Source organism: Gossypium raimondii, chromosome 10, assembly GCF_025698545.1.
Source record: "Gossypium raimondii isolate GPD5lz chromosome 10, ASM2569854v1, whole genome shotgun sequence".
Taxonomy (NCBI): domain Eukaryota; kingdom Viridiplantae; phylum Streptophyta; class Magnoliopsida; order Malvales; family Malvaceae; genus Gossypium; species Gossypium raimondii.
The window spans coordinates 14,104,343-14,115,176 of record NC_068574.1 but is presented as its reverse complement, the minus strand read 5'-3'; positions in this window follow the sequence as shown (position 1 = coordinate 14,115,176).

Here is a 10,834-nt window from a genome sequence, read left to right as displayed (position 1 = left end):
GTATTCTCTTCAATATGTTTTATTCTTTAGGGAAAGAAATAGAAAATAAAACCCTTTTACTTGGTAGGTGTGAAAAGTGTTTGAATTTTTCTTTCTTTTTTAAATTACTTCTTAGAGTTGTTTTTTTTTTATTAATTATTAAATTACTCTGTAACACTCCAAATCCGGCCTAGACGTTATGGCCAAATCCGGAGATGTCACAAAGAAGAGTATTGAAATCAGAGTCGTTACGATAAATCATCCCAGATTTTTAACTCATATTCGCTTATATCAATTGTCAAAAGCATTGTTTTATTATTTTATTTGCCAAAACGCGATTTACAGCGGAAGTCATAGAAAACGTTATTTTTGGAAAACCCATTCGTAGTTTTGGAAAACCCTTGTTTTAGTAAAAACCAAGTTTTAGATTTCCGTCGCAAATAAAATGTTAAATCGAAAATTCAAATCCCAAAATAAGAAACAAATAGTCCGGAGAGTCCAATTATTACAAAACTCCCAGAATAATCCTTAAATTAAATTAAAACTATAATCATAAATCGTTTACAAACACATGGTCACTAAGAGGCTCCATCACCTCGATCTGCCTAAGTCTATGGATTACCTAAACAGAATCAGATAAGCAGTACAGATATGCAAAATCCTACCCCCCATCCTTTACACACCATCTCTGACCATCCCATCACACCATGTGTGGTTAAAAACATCCACCCAGCCCTACACACCATATAGTGTCGATGCAAGACATTACAGATAATATCCAGCCAAACTGTCAGAATATAGGCAAAGTGTTGTCGTACAGATCACTTCATCCATATATACAAACTTACCCCAGTCACAGATACAGAAATAACAGATACAGTAATATCATGCATAACATGCTTACATATTGATAGCATATATATACTTAAACAGAACAGATGTACATATTGGTATCCTACACAAGGCAGACTATCAGAATATTAGATCATACAGTTTAAGGTTTGGTTAGCCTTTACCAACTCTACTATAGGCCCACAATAAATCGAAACGAACCATGCAACCCTAAGGAAAATTTCAGAATTATAGGCCCATATGCCCGTATGGGCCTACACGCCCCTTGCCCGTGTGGCCCACACAGCCTAGCCCAAAACCCACACGCCCGTGTGGCCCATACGCCCAACTTGGCCTAGCCTGTGTGGCCTACACGGCCATACTCACACCACCATAAAGTCGTGTCTTGCGTACGACCATGCCTTTGTCAAACACACGGTTGTGTCTCGCACACGGCCAACCACACAGCTAGGCACAAGCCTGTGTGGTGTCGATAGTGTGGTTTTTTGGCTTTCGTCGAAGCTCATTTATCTGCGTTTTGGGAACACACCTGGTATGGTTTTGATGCGAAAATAATCCCGAGCCTTTCGAAACCTAAAAACAATGTATCCACAACAAATTTAGCATCAATTCATGAACCCCTCAAAACTAAACCGAGTAATGCGCACTCATTTACCGCCAACACACCCGTTCACTCGCACAAGTTAGATCGTTAAAATGGAACTGCTGCTTCACCAACTTCTCCTACGCAAAAGATACAGCAAAATTTCAACCTTTAGAAATCAAACATTAAAAGAATACCAACGAAAGCCCATTTACCAATTACATGAAAAACCAAGGATAAAAATAAAGAACGGAAGAAAGAGTTTAATTTTCCGTCAGAAAGTAAAGAAAATGAAAAGAACGATAATGGGGATTTTAGTTTGGAAGAAGAACAACGTCAGAAAAAAAAACGAGGGATTTTTTGGGGAGAGAAAAAAATAAAACAAAATAATTTAATTCAAACAAAATCCTACAAAATCCTAAAAATAACGTCTACGCTCATGCAAGAACTCAAACACAAGACCTTTAATGTACTAATTTCTTACCACTCAAACCAACAAGCTCATTCTGATATGAATTAACATGCAATTTTATATAAGCCCACTTAACAAGGGTAAGGCTTGAATCTAAAATAACAAAATTTGCAAAAGTGGAACTTGAACCTAAGACCTCATACACACACCCACAGCATTTAGCCACTGAAGCAAATACACACTTATGTTACATATTTACAAAGACAGAAGTAAATTATTCAGGACGTTACATACTCATAACCTTTCCATCTCTAAAAAACAATTTAGGTGTTTAATTACAAAAATATTAAGTTTTAGGTTACTTCTTCGAGTTCTAAGATTTTTTTTTGTGGTTTTTTAAAGTAATCAACGGAGTAAACCTAGTCATTAATCTTCCATGTTCTGGAGGTGCATAAAAGGATAGATGTTAACTATAATTTTAAAATATTTTATTTTTTAATTATATTTAAAGTGATTCTTTTTTTTTAAATATGATTTTTTCTATTAATGATGTGTTATTACATTAATTACAAATTAGACTTGTCCATGAGTCGGGCCACCTGGCCTGACCCGAAGCTCAAAAAGTGGGAGGATTTGGTAAAAATATAGACTCACAAAATAGGCTTGGGAAAAAAAAAGCCTGTTAAAAAAAAAAGGTCGGGCCTCAGGTAAGGCTTTTTTGGCCAAAGCCTGGCCCAAATATGCAAAAAAAAACTATTATTTTTACTATTTCTGCTATTTTTTATTTTTTCTTGCTATTTTCTTGTCGTTTTTTCACAATTTTGCTACCATTTTACAATTATGTTGCTACTATTTTGTTGTTATTATTTGAATATTGTATAAGTCTTGTTTTATTATTAATTTTGTTACTATTTTAGCGGCATTTCATATTTACTTGTTAAGTTGCACTTATTTTAGTGTTATTTAAGTATATATATTTTTTAAAATTTATTTTCAATTTGTTGGGAAACATTTATTTTAATGTTTTTAGTATTTTTGATGTATTATATATATTTTTTAAAAATATATAAAAGAATTAATATGAGTGGGCCGGCCTAGGCCTGGGTTTTAGTATTTTTATCCGACCCGGGCTTAGGCAAAATTTTAGACCCATTTTACGCCCCGAGCCTAGCAAACGAGTCTAAATTTTTTGTTAGGCCCGACCCGTGGACACCTCTATTACAAATTCTAAGTTATTAAATATTCTAAATAGCTCCTCAATACACTTTGTATTTTCAATATTGATCCCTAATACTTTATTTTGAATTGTAATTTACTACTAACACAATTTATAACTAAATGGCTAAATTATTATAATAATAGATAGTGAATATATTTACTATTTATATTATCAAAAAAATTTCACATTAAACCTAATTTGCTATGTACATTTGTCTTTAAAGTAATCAAAATTTATTTTAAGTAAATTAATATCATATACAACAATAAATACATTAAAGAAAACATATATAATTTTTATTGTGAATGTAAAAGGTAATAAAAAATTCTTTAATATTAATTACGAAAATTAAGGTGAAAATTATGGAAAATAAAACCATAATAATTAAGGAATAATTTATATAAAGTAAATTCAATATTCAAAGTCCATCCTTCTTCCTTCCATTTTATGCGTGTATGAAGGCGGTAAAAGTACCATGGAGACCCTTGTACAAGGAGTTGGATTGCATTTTGTCTCATCTATTCAAAAAATATTCAAAGTCCATCATTCTTCCTTCCATTTTATGTATGTATGAAGATGGTAAAAGTACCATAGAGACCCTTGTAGAAGGAAATGGATTGGATTTTGCCCCATCTACTCAAAAAATGGTAAATTAGTCCATATGCATTAGATTAAAGAGTAAATCAATCCTTTTGTTAACAATTTCGTCCATTTTTATTGTAAAAAAACTAGTCCATGTATGTCAGCATAAGGTACACATGGCATGTCACGTGTAATTGTCTAGTTATTTCATCAGTCACGTTAGTTTTTAACGGTAGAATGGATGAAATTTTTAACAAAAAGGATTAGTTTTCTCTTTGATCTAACATATAGGGACTAATTTGTCTATTTTTTGAGTAAAGGGGACAAAATAGAATTTAACACATAATATAGAGTCCTTATGGTACTTTTATACTTGCGAAAACCACCTAATGATTATATTTGGTTGCAAGATTACACTCTAGACGTTAGTACGTCCGGAGGCAGTTAAACCCTCAATATGTTGTGCATGCTAAGTCATACTCATCACCACCTATTCAAATTGTGGATTGGCATTTTGTTCAACAATCCTCACATCTTGCTTAAGTTGTTGCCAATGTTTGTAATAGCTTGATTTCAGTGGTGTCGAGAATAATGGTTTTGGGATCACAATTTTAACTTGTGAGTGCATAAATATTATTTATTTAATATTTAAAAAGTTAAGTAAGTATTGTATTAAGATTTGATATGGTAATTTTGATGTTTGGCTAGTTAATTAAAGAAAAAGGACTAAATCGTAAAAGATGTAAAACTTAATCTCTATTGATTTTTATCAACTAAAAAGCATCATTAAAGATTCTCAAGGGATATTCTCAAGGGAAAATATACCATTTTTAATTGTTTTGGACGGTAAGTGGGACTTTATTTAGTTAAATAGTTATAATAGTCAGTAGAATAAAGAAACGAAAGGAAAAACATTTTATTTAGCTTGTTCATCATCTTCTTTCACCAAAAAAAAGGGGAAAAGCTAGGTTTGGTTGTTCAAGTTTCGTTCCTTGATTAGGTAAGTTATTTTAGTTTGTTTCTAGTAATTTTTATGTTTTTGGAATCCCGGAAGCTTGATTTAGCTAACCCAAGGACTATTTGTGAAACTGCTAAAGTTTCTTAAAGTTGCCATTGACATTTTCTTGGAGCATTTTTAGTTATTTTTTTACTTTTGAAGCTTAGATATGTTAATTGACTAGTTTGTAAAGTAAAAGTTGTTAATTTTGAACCTAAGGACTAAAATGCTATAAGTTCAAAATGTGTGTGAATTTTCTAAATTTATGTGTTTTAATGGAGTTTTGGAGAATAAAATTGAGATTGATTTCAAAATCGAAGCTCAAATGTGAGAATGATAATAGTTTTGGTTTTAGAGACTAAATTGTGATAAATGCAAAAGTTAAGGTATTTTAGTATAGATGAAATTAAATTAGGGTATGGTTTTTATAGGATGTTGTATGTTATTTAGATTGATTAATTAAATCAAATTATACTTTAGATCAAGAATCTCAACGACTAGAGGACGTATGAGAAAAATGAAAAATTATTATCTAGTCCATGATAGTTAAATCGTTACCATTTCAATAGGTAAGTTCATGTAGTAAATCCTTTATACTAATGTACTATTTGTGTGGTTAATATTGATTGTTGGTGAATTGGAGATTGTTTTATAATGTGAGATTAGTCTCAATGAAATTAGTGAAATTCTCGTATATGGGGTAGTGAGTGTTGCCCAAGTTTCGAGTTCCTGCATATGTTGTAAACTCGAGAGTACAAGAATAGGTTCTGAGATCTTGCATAAATTGTGGAATCGAGAGTGAAAGTTTAGGTTCCGAGCTCTTGCATATGTTGCGAACTCAAGAATACAAGAATATTAAGCCCTGGCTAGGCTAATTATCGTATAGGTTTAACCGTAACGGGTAACCAGGCAATTTTATTTTCACCTATATACTGAGATCTTTTACGAGGTTTCATTGGGTAAATTTGTGATTGAAGCGTGGGAGATATGCCATTTAAGATTGGCTGTGTGACTAGTTGTGTTTTGTTCTTGAGATCTAAATTGGCTTGATTGGAAATAGAGATGATTATGGTTATTCATGTGATTGAACTCAAAGTTTTGTATATTAAAGTTGTGGTTTGAATCTTGAAAGGTATATTTGTATTTATACTAATTTATATGTGAATAGAAATTGAGGTGAGTGAATGTTTATATTGTATGAGCTTACTAAGTATTTTATATACTTACTCGTGTTACTACTTTTTTGTAGATTTTGGACGTTCGAAATGTGCCGATCGGATCAGCAAGAAGCTCACACCTACCATCACTTGATTCGGTAGATTTTTGAAGTTTGAAAGTTGGTTACTTGTGGGATGTGTATAGGATGTTTACGTTGCAAGTTAATAATCATGTTTTAGTATTTTGGTTGTGAATAAGATTATAAATAACCTTGATGTATTAAATGCTTAGTACCTATTTGATACTTAGTAAGTTGATGATGTTATCCAAAATTTGAATGGTATTATGTGTATGTTTAGGTATTAGCATGACTTGATAATGAATGCTTCTAATGGTTGATGTTTGGAATAATTGGCTTAAATGGTATGAAATGTTTAAAGGCATGGTTGAATGAAGTATGCTTAAATTGTGAAAATAGGTACTCATGTTTTAGGTCACTTATTGAGATTTTCTTGTTGATATCTTAGTTAAGGAGATGATAATTGTATGAGCATGTTTAGCCATGAAAAATCTTGGCATGAATGGTAATGAATGATTGTTGTTTCATAATTGAATTGTGATGCCAATTGTGGCATATTGGTAGACACTTAGGTTGAGTGAATTAAGTTGAATTTGGTTTGTTTTGGTGTCTTGTATCATTTTGTTCAAGGGTCTAATGCATTGGCTTGTGGCTTAAGGTATTTTTGGTCAAATTTGGCTTGTTTTTGAAGGTTTTTTAGGTACACATGGCCTGTGATACGCTCTGCCACACGACCATGTGCCATACATGAGTGCAGGACACGACTGTGTGGCTTGTTCAATTTAGGTGCAGGATATTTCATACGACCATAGTTTGTTACATTACGTGGGGACATAGTCGTGTGACTCTTTATCACACAACATTAGATTGTTACACGGATTTGAGGACACAGGAGTGTGGCTTTGCACCACACGACCTTAGGCTGTCACACGACCGTTTATGTTCCTACTTCGTTCCGAATTATTTTAAGATTTCTGTAAGCTCAATTTAACCTCGATTATGTATGAATATCATGTTTTTTTATTACATGTTTAATGAATAATTTTTATTTAAAGAAAATTTGAACTCGTTTATGTTCTATTTTGAATGGTGGAATTATGTAACCCTAATCCGGTGATGGAGGCAGGTAAGGGGTGTTACACTATTCATCAAGTTGTTGTATGACAGATTCCAACCATTCCACTAGAATCAGTTTTGATGGGTTTATGTTGTTTTATGTACCTTTATCCCCCATTTTGTGATGTCTTTCATACTCGTACCTCTATCCAATTGGTGATACACTATAGAATTTATTTCTAGTTGAATTGGTTGACTCAAGTTTAAAGTAGTCTTTGGGTTAACAATCACAACAGCTTGATGGTGGGGTGATAACTCAAAATTATATAGACATTTACAACACCTTTTGACTAATAATTTATGCAAATTATGAGTATTTTGATAACAAATTTTGTAGTTTTATTACAAATTTGTAAAGTAGGAAAAAATTAAAGATAAATTTGTAATCTTACTTATTTACATGCTAATTTGACATATTTTTGCCGATTTGACGCAGTTTGGTGCAAATAGAAGAAAAGTTAGTGTTGAAGCTCACCTATTCGATGCTCGATGCTAAAGCATTCCTGCAATAGAGGCCATGTAGACGTGGGTTGATGGTTGATCAGTATGCGACGTCCTAAATTCATTTGTTGGAATCTCAAATTAATTTTGATGCAGCTCACAATTGGATCACTGAAGTAGACAAGCCTGTTGCCAAATTTGAAGCCCAAACTATCCACTAAGGAAGAAAGAGCCCAATTCGGCTATGGAAGTCCAACTATCCAAAAAAAAAAAAGAATTAATTTAGGCACCCAAGACTGGGTAAAATTACACAAATCATCTACAACAGTTTTCCCATGTGACCGTTAAACTCCTTCCTGTGAATCAAGTATGAGTTAGCTAAATTTAGCAAAGTCATCCACCTTCATTCCTTAATACAAGGGATCGACCATGCATGAGAGAAAAAAAGGGGGGATTATCATGCTAAAAATAGCAAACTCAAGGGACTTCTCACTAGTATAAATAGAGAGGCATTTGCTCTCCATTTCACTCATCCCTTACTCATCATCTTTTCTCCCTTTTTTCTCTTCTTTCACTTTCCATTTTCTATTCTTCAAAGAGTGTTTGAATTTATTTATTTATTAATAATGTTTAATTATCAATGTAATAATTATTATCACTTAATTAGGCTTTGAATCCATATTAAATTATAAATATTATTTTAGATTAATTATCATTTAATTGGTGTTACAATTATATACCAATTAAAACTAATATTTAGCACTATAAACATACGTATTAGTGAGACATTTTCATTCAAAATAACATCTAAAGGATTATTGAAAAACTCATATTTTAGCATTATTTAATAGGTTTTCTTTTCATCACCAAAAGGATATAGTTTTCATTATTATATTATATTTTACTATTATTTTATTTTAATAATATTGACATAATTGTGAATGTTGTTTATCATTGCTTTGTGAAATATTATGCCAACAACTACTGAAATATTAAAGTAATGGTTCTTTGTAAGTAAAATGTTGACTCATATTCAAATGTCAAGTTATTTTATCTAATTATTTAATATTTTACTATCGATTGTTTCCTCTCTTTTCTCATTACTTTTAAAATGTTATTTTATTCTCTCAATTATTGTTCAAAAGTAATGGACTTTTATTATAAATTAGACCAATTTTCATTTAATTATATATTTTAAAATTATAAAATATATTGTTTAATAAATTTTAGAAATGGCACATAAAATCACAAGCAACACACACGAGATGAGAACTAGTAAAAAATAGGGATAATATAACTTTTGACCCTTGAACTTAAAAGTGGATAAAAAAAAGTTCAAGAACCAATATGAACTTACTTACCAGGTTCAGGACGCCAAAAGACACATTATCCCTTAAAAAAATAAAGTTCGGGGTTTGTAAAGAGAATTATCCCCAAATTTTATACAACTAGAGGTGTTCAAGGGCTGGGTTTGGGCTGGGCCCAACTAAAAATTTAGGCCCATTTACTAGGCCCGGCCTAAAATTTTTCCCAAGCACGACCGGTCCACCCGTATTAATTTTTTATATAATTTTTAAATATATATAATACATCAAAAATACTAAAAATATCAAAATAAATATTTCCCAACAAATTGAAAATAAATTTTAAAAAATATGTAGACTTAAATAATACTAAGATAAATACAACTTAACAAGCAAATGCCTCTAAAATAATAACAAAATTAACAAATACCTTTAAAATAATAACAAAATTAACAATAAAATAAGTTTTATATAATATCCAAACAATAACAACAAAATAGTAGTGACATAATAGTAAAATGGTAGCAAAATAGGGAGAAAACAATAAGAAAATAACATTAAAAAACAAACAAACAAAAAAAGAACATATTTTTTTTGTCATTTAGTAAATTCGGGCTGGGCCGGCCCGGGCCAAAAGTGCCTTACCCGAAGCCTGACCCGTTTTTTAAGCGGGCATTATTTTTTTGTCCAAACTCATTTTTCGGGCCTATATTTTTGCCTAAACCCTCCCACATTTCGGACGAGCCTTCGGGCCGAGCCAGGTGAGGTGGCCCGCCCATGATCAGGTCTATATACAACAATATATTCTCCAATAATCATATACTAGTATACATACACTTGTTTTCCAAGCAACGACAGCAGGGATTGTCCAAAATATATTCTTCAAATCAGAATTTTATGGACTGCTCAAAAGAATATATTTCTTTTAATTGATGGTTCCCATCTGCTTTTATTTTTCATCATCCACATATCCAGAATCCAGATGACTTAAAAGCTGCTCCATCTACACCAAAGTTAATGAAAACAATAATAATCTTATATTATATCAAAGAAACCAATTAAAAGAAATAATTTTTATTCCTTCAAAAGAAAAAGAAATATTTTAATATTTTTATTTCTTTTAATCGATTTCTTTAATTGCAATTTTCTCTGGTTTTGGGTTATTTAAATGAGACATTTGCTCATTAGGTAAGGGTTTAATCCATATTTATAGCGAATCAATTCTACTTATAACAGCTGATATAATTGTAAATTATAATTTTAAAATAATCACCGGTTTATACTTTTTAGTATGACTTTAATCTAATGTATCCATACAATTTTTTAGTAAGATTCTATATTCAAAATTTAATATGTATAACATTTTTCTTCGTAATCAAATACGACATCCTTTGGGAAAAAAAAACTGTATGATATATAAAAAGGGACCAGAGACAAAAGTACTTGAGAATTTGAAAAAAAAATGTTGATGGGCATGAGCTGGCTTTTCCATGACAATGAAAAGATTTTTGGTTGGATTTGATATGAAAATGAGGAACAGCCAAGCAAAGGCATCTCCTTCACCAACTTCAATTCAACTCGTCTTCCTCCAATTGGTTCATTGTGTTCATAATAGTTCACATCAAATCATATATATTTTTCCTTTTCTGTTTTGATTTTGAATTTATTAATAGCTATGAAGCTTAGTTAGACAATTCCAATTTCTAAAATCCCAAATTTTACCTAACACCCCCTCCAAATTTCAACATTGTTTTTTTATTTATTTGAAAAACATGCTAAAAATTTGGGCATTGTAGCATGTTTGGAATTAATTTTAAAAAATGCTAGACCTAATTTAGAATATAATTCAATCATAAAAATATATTAAAATTTATATAATATAAATTAAATTGTTAAAAGATAGAAAACGAAAATAAGGAGCATGGATCTCGACACAAAAATGTCTGGAAAATAGTACAATAATGTGGCAGCGGCAGAGTTGCATAGATAAAAATTCAAGAAAGTCAAACATTATAAAAGTCTAACAAGAAGGTTGTCACGTGGTCCTAATAATTGTATTTTATGCAATGGGTGGGGTCCTTGGGAGGAAAATTAAAACGATATACATAAAAT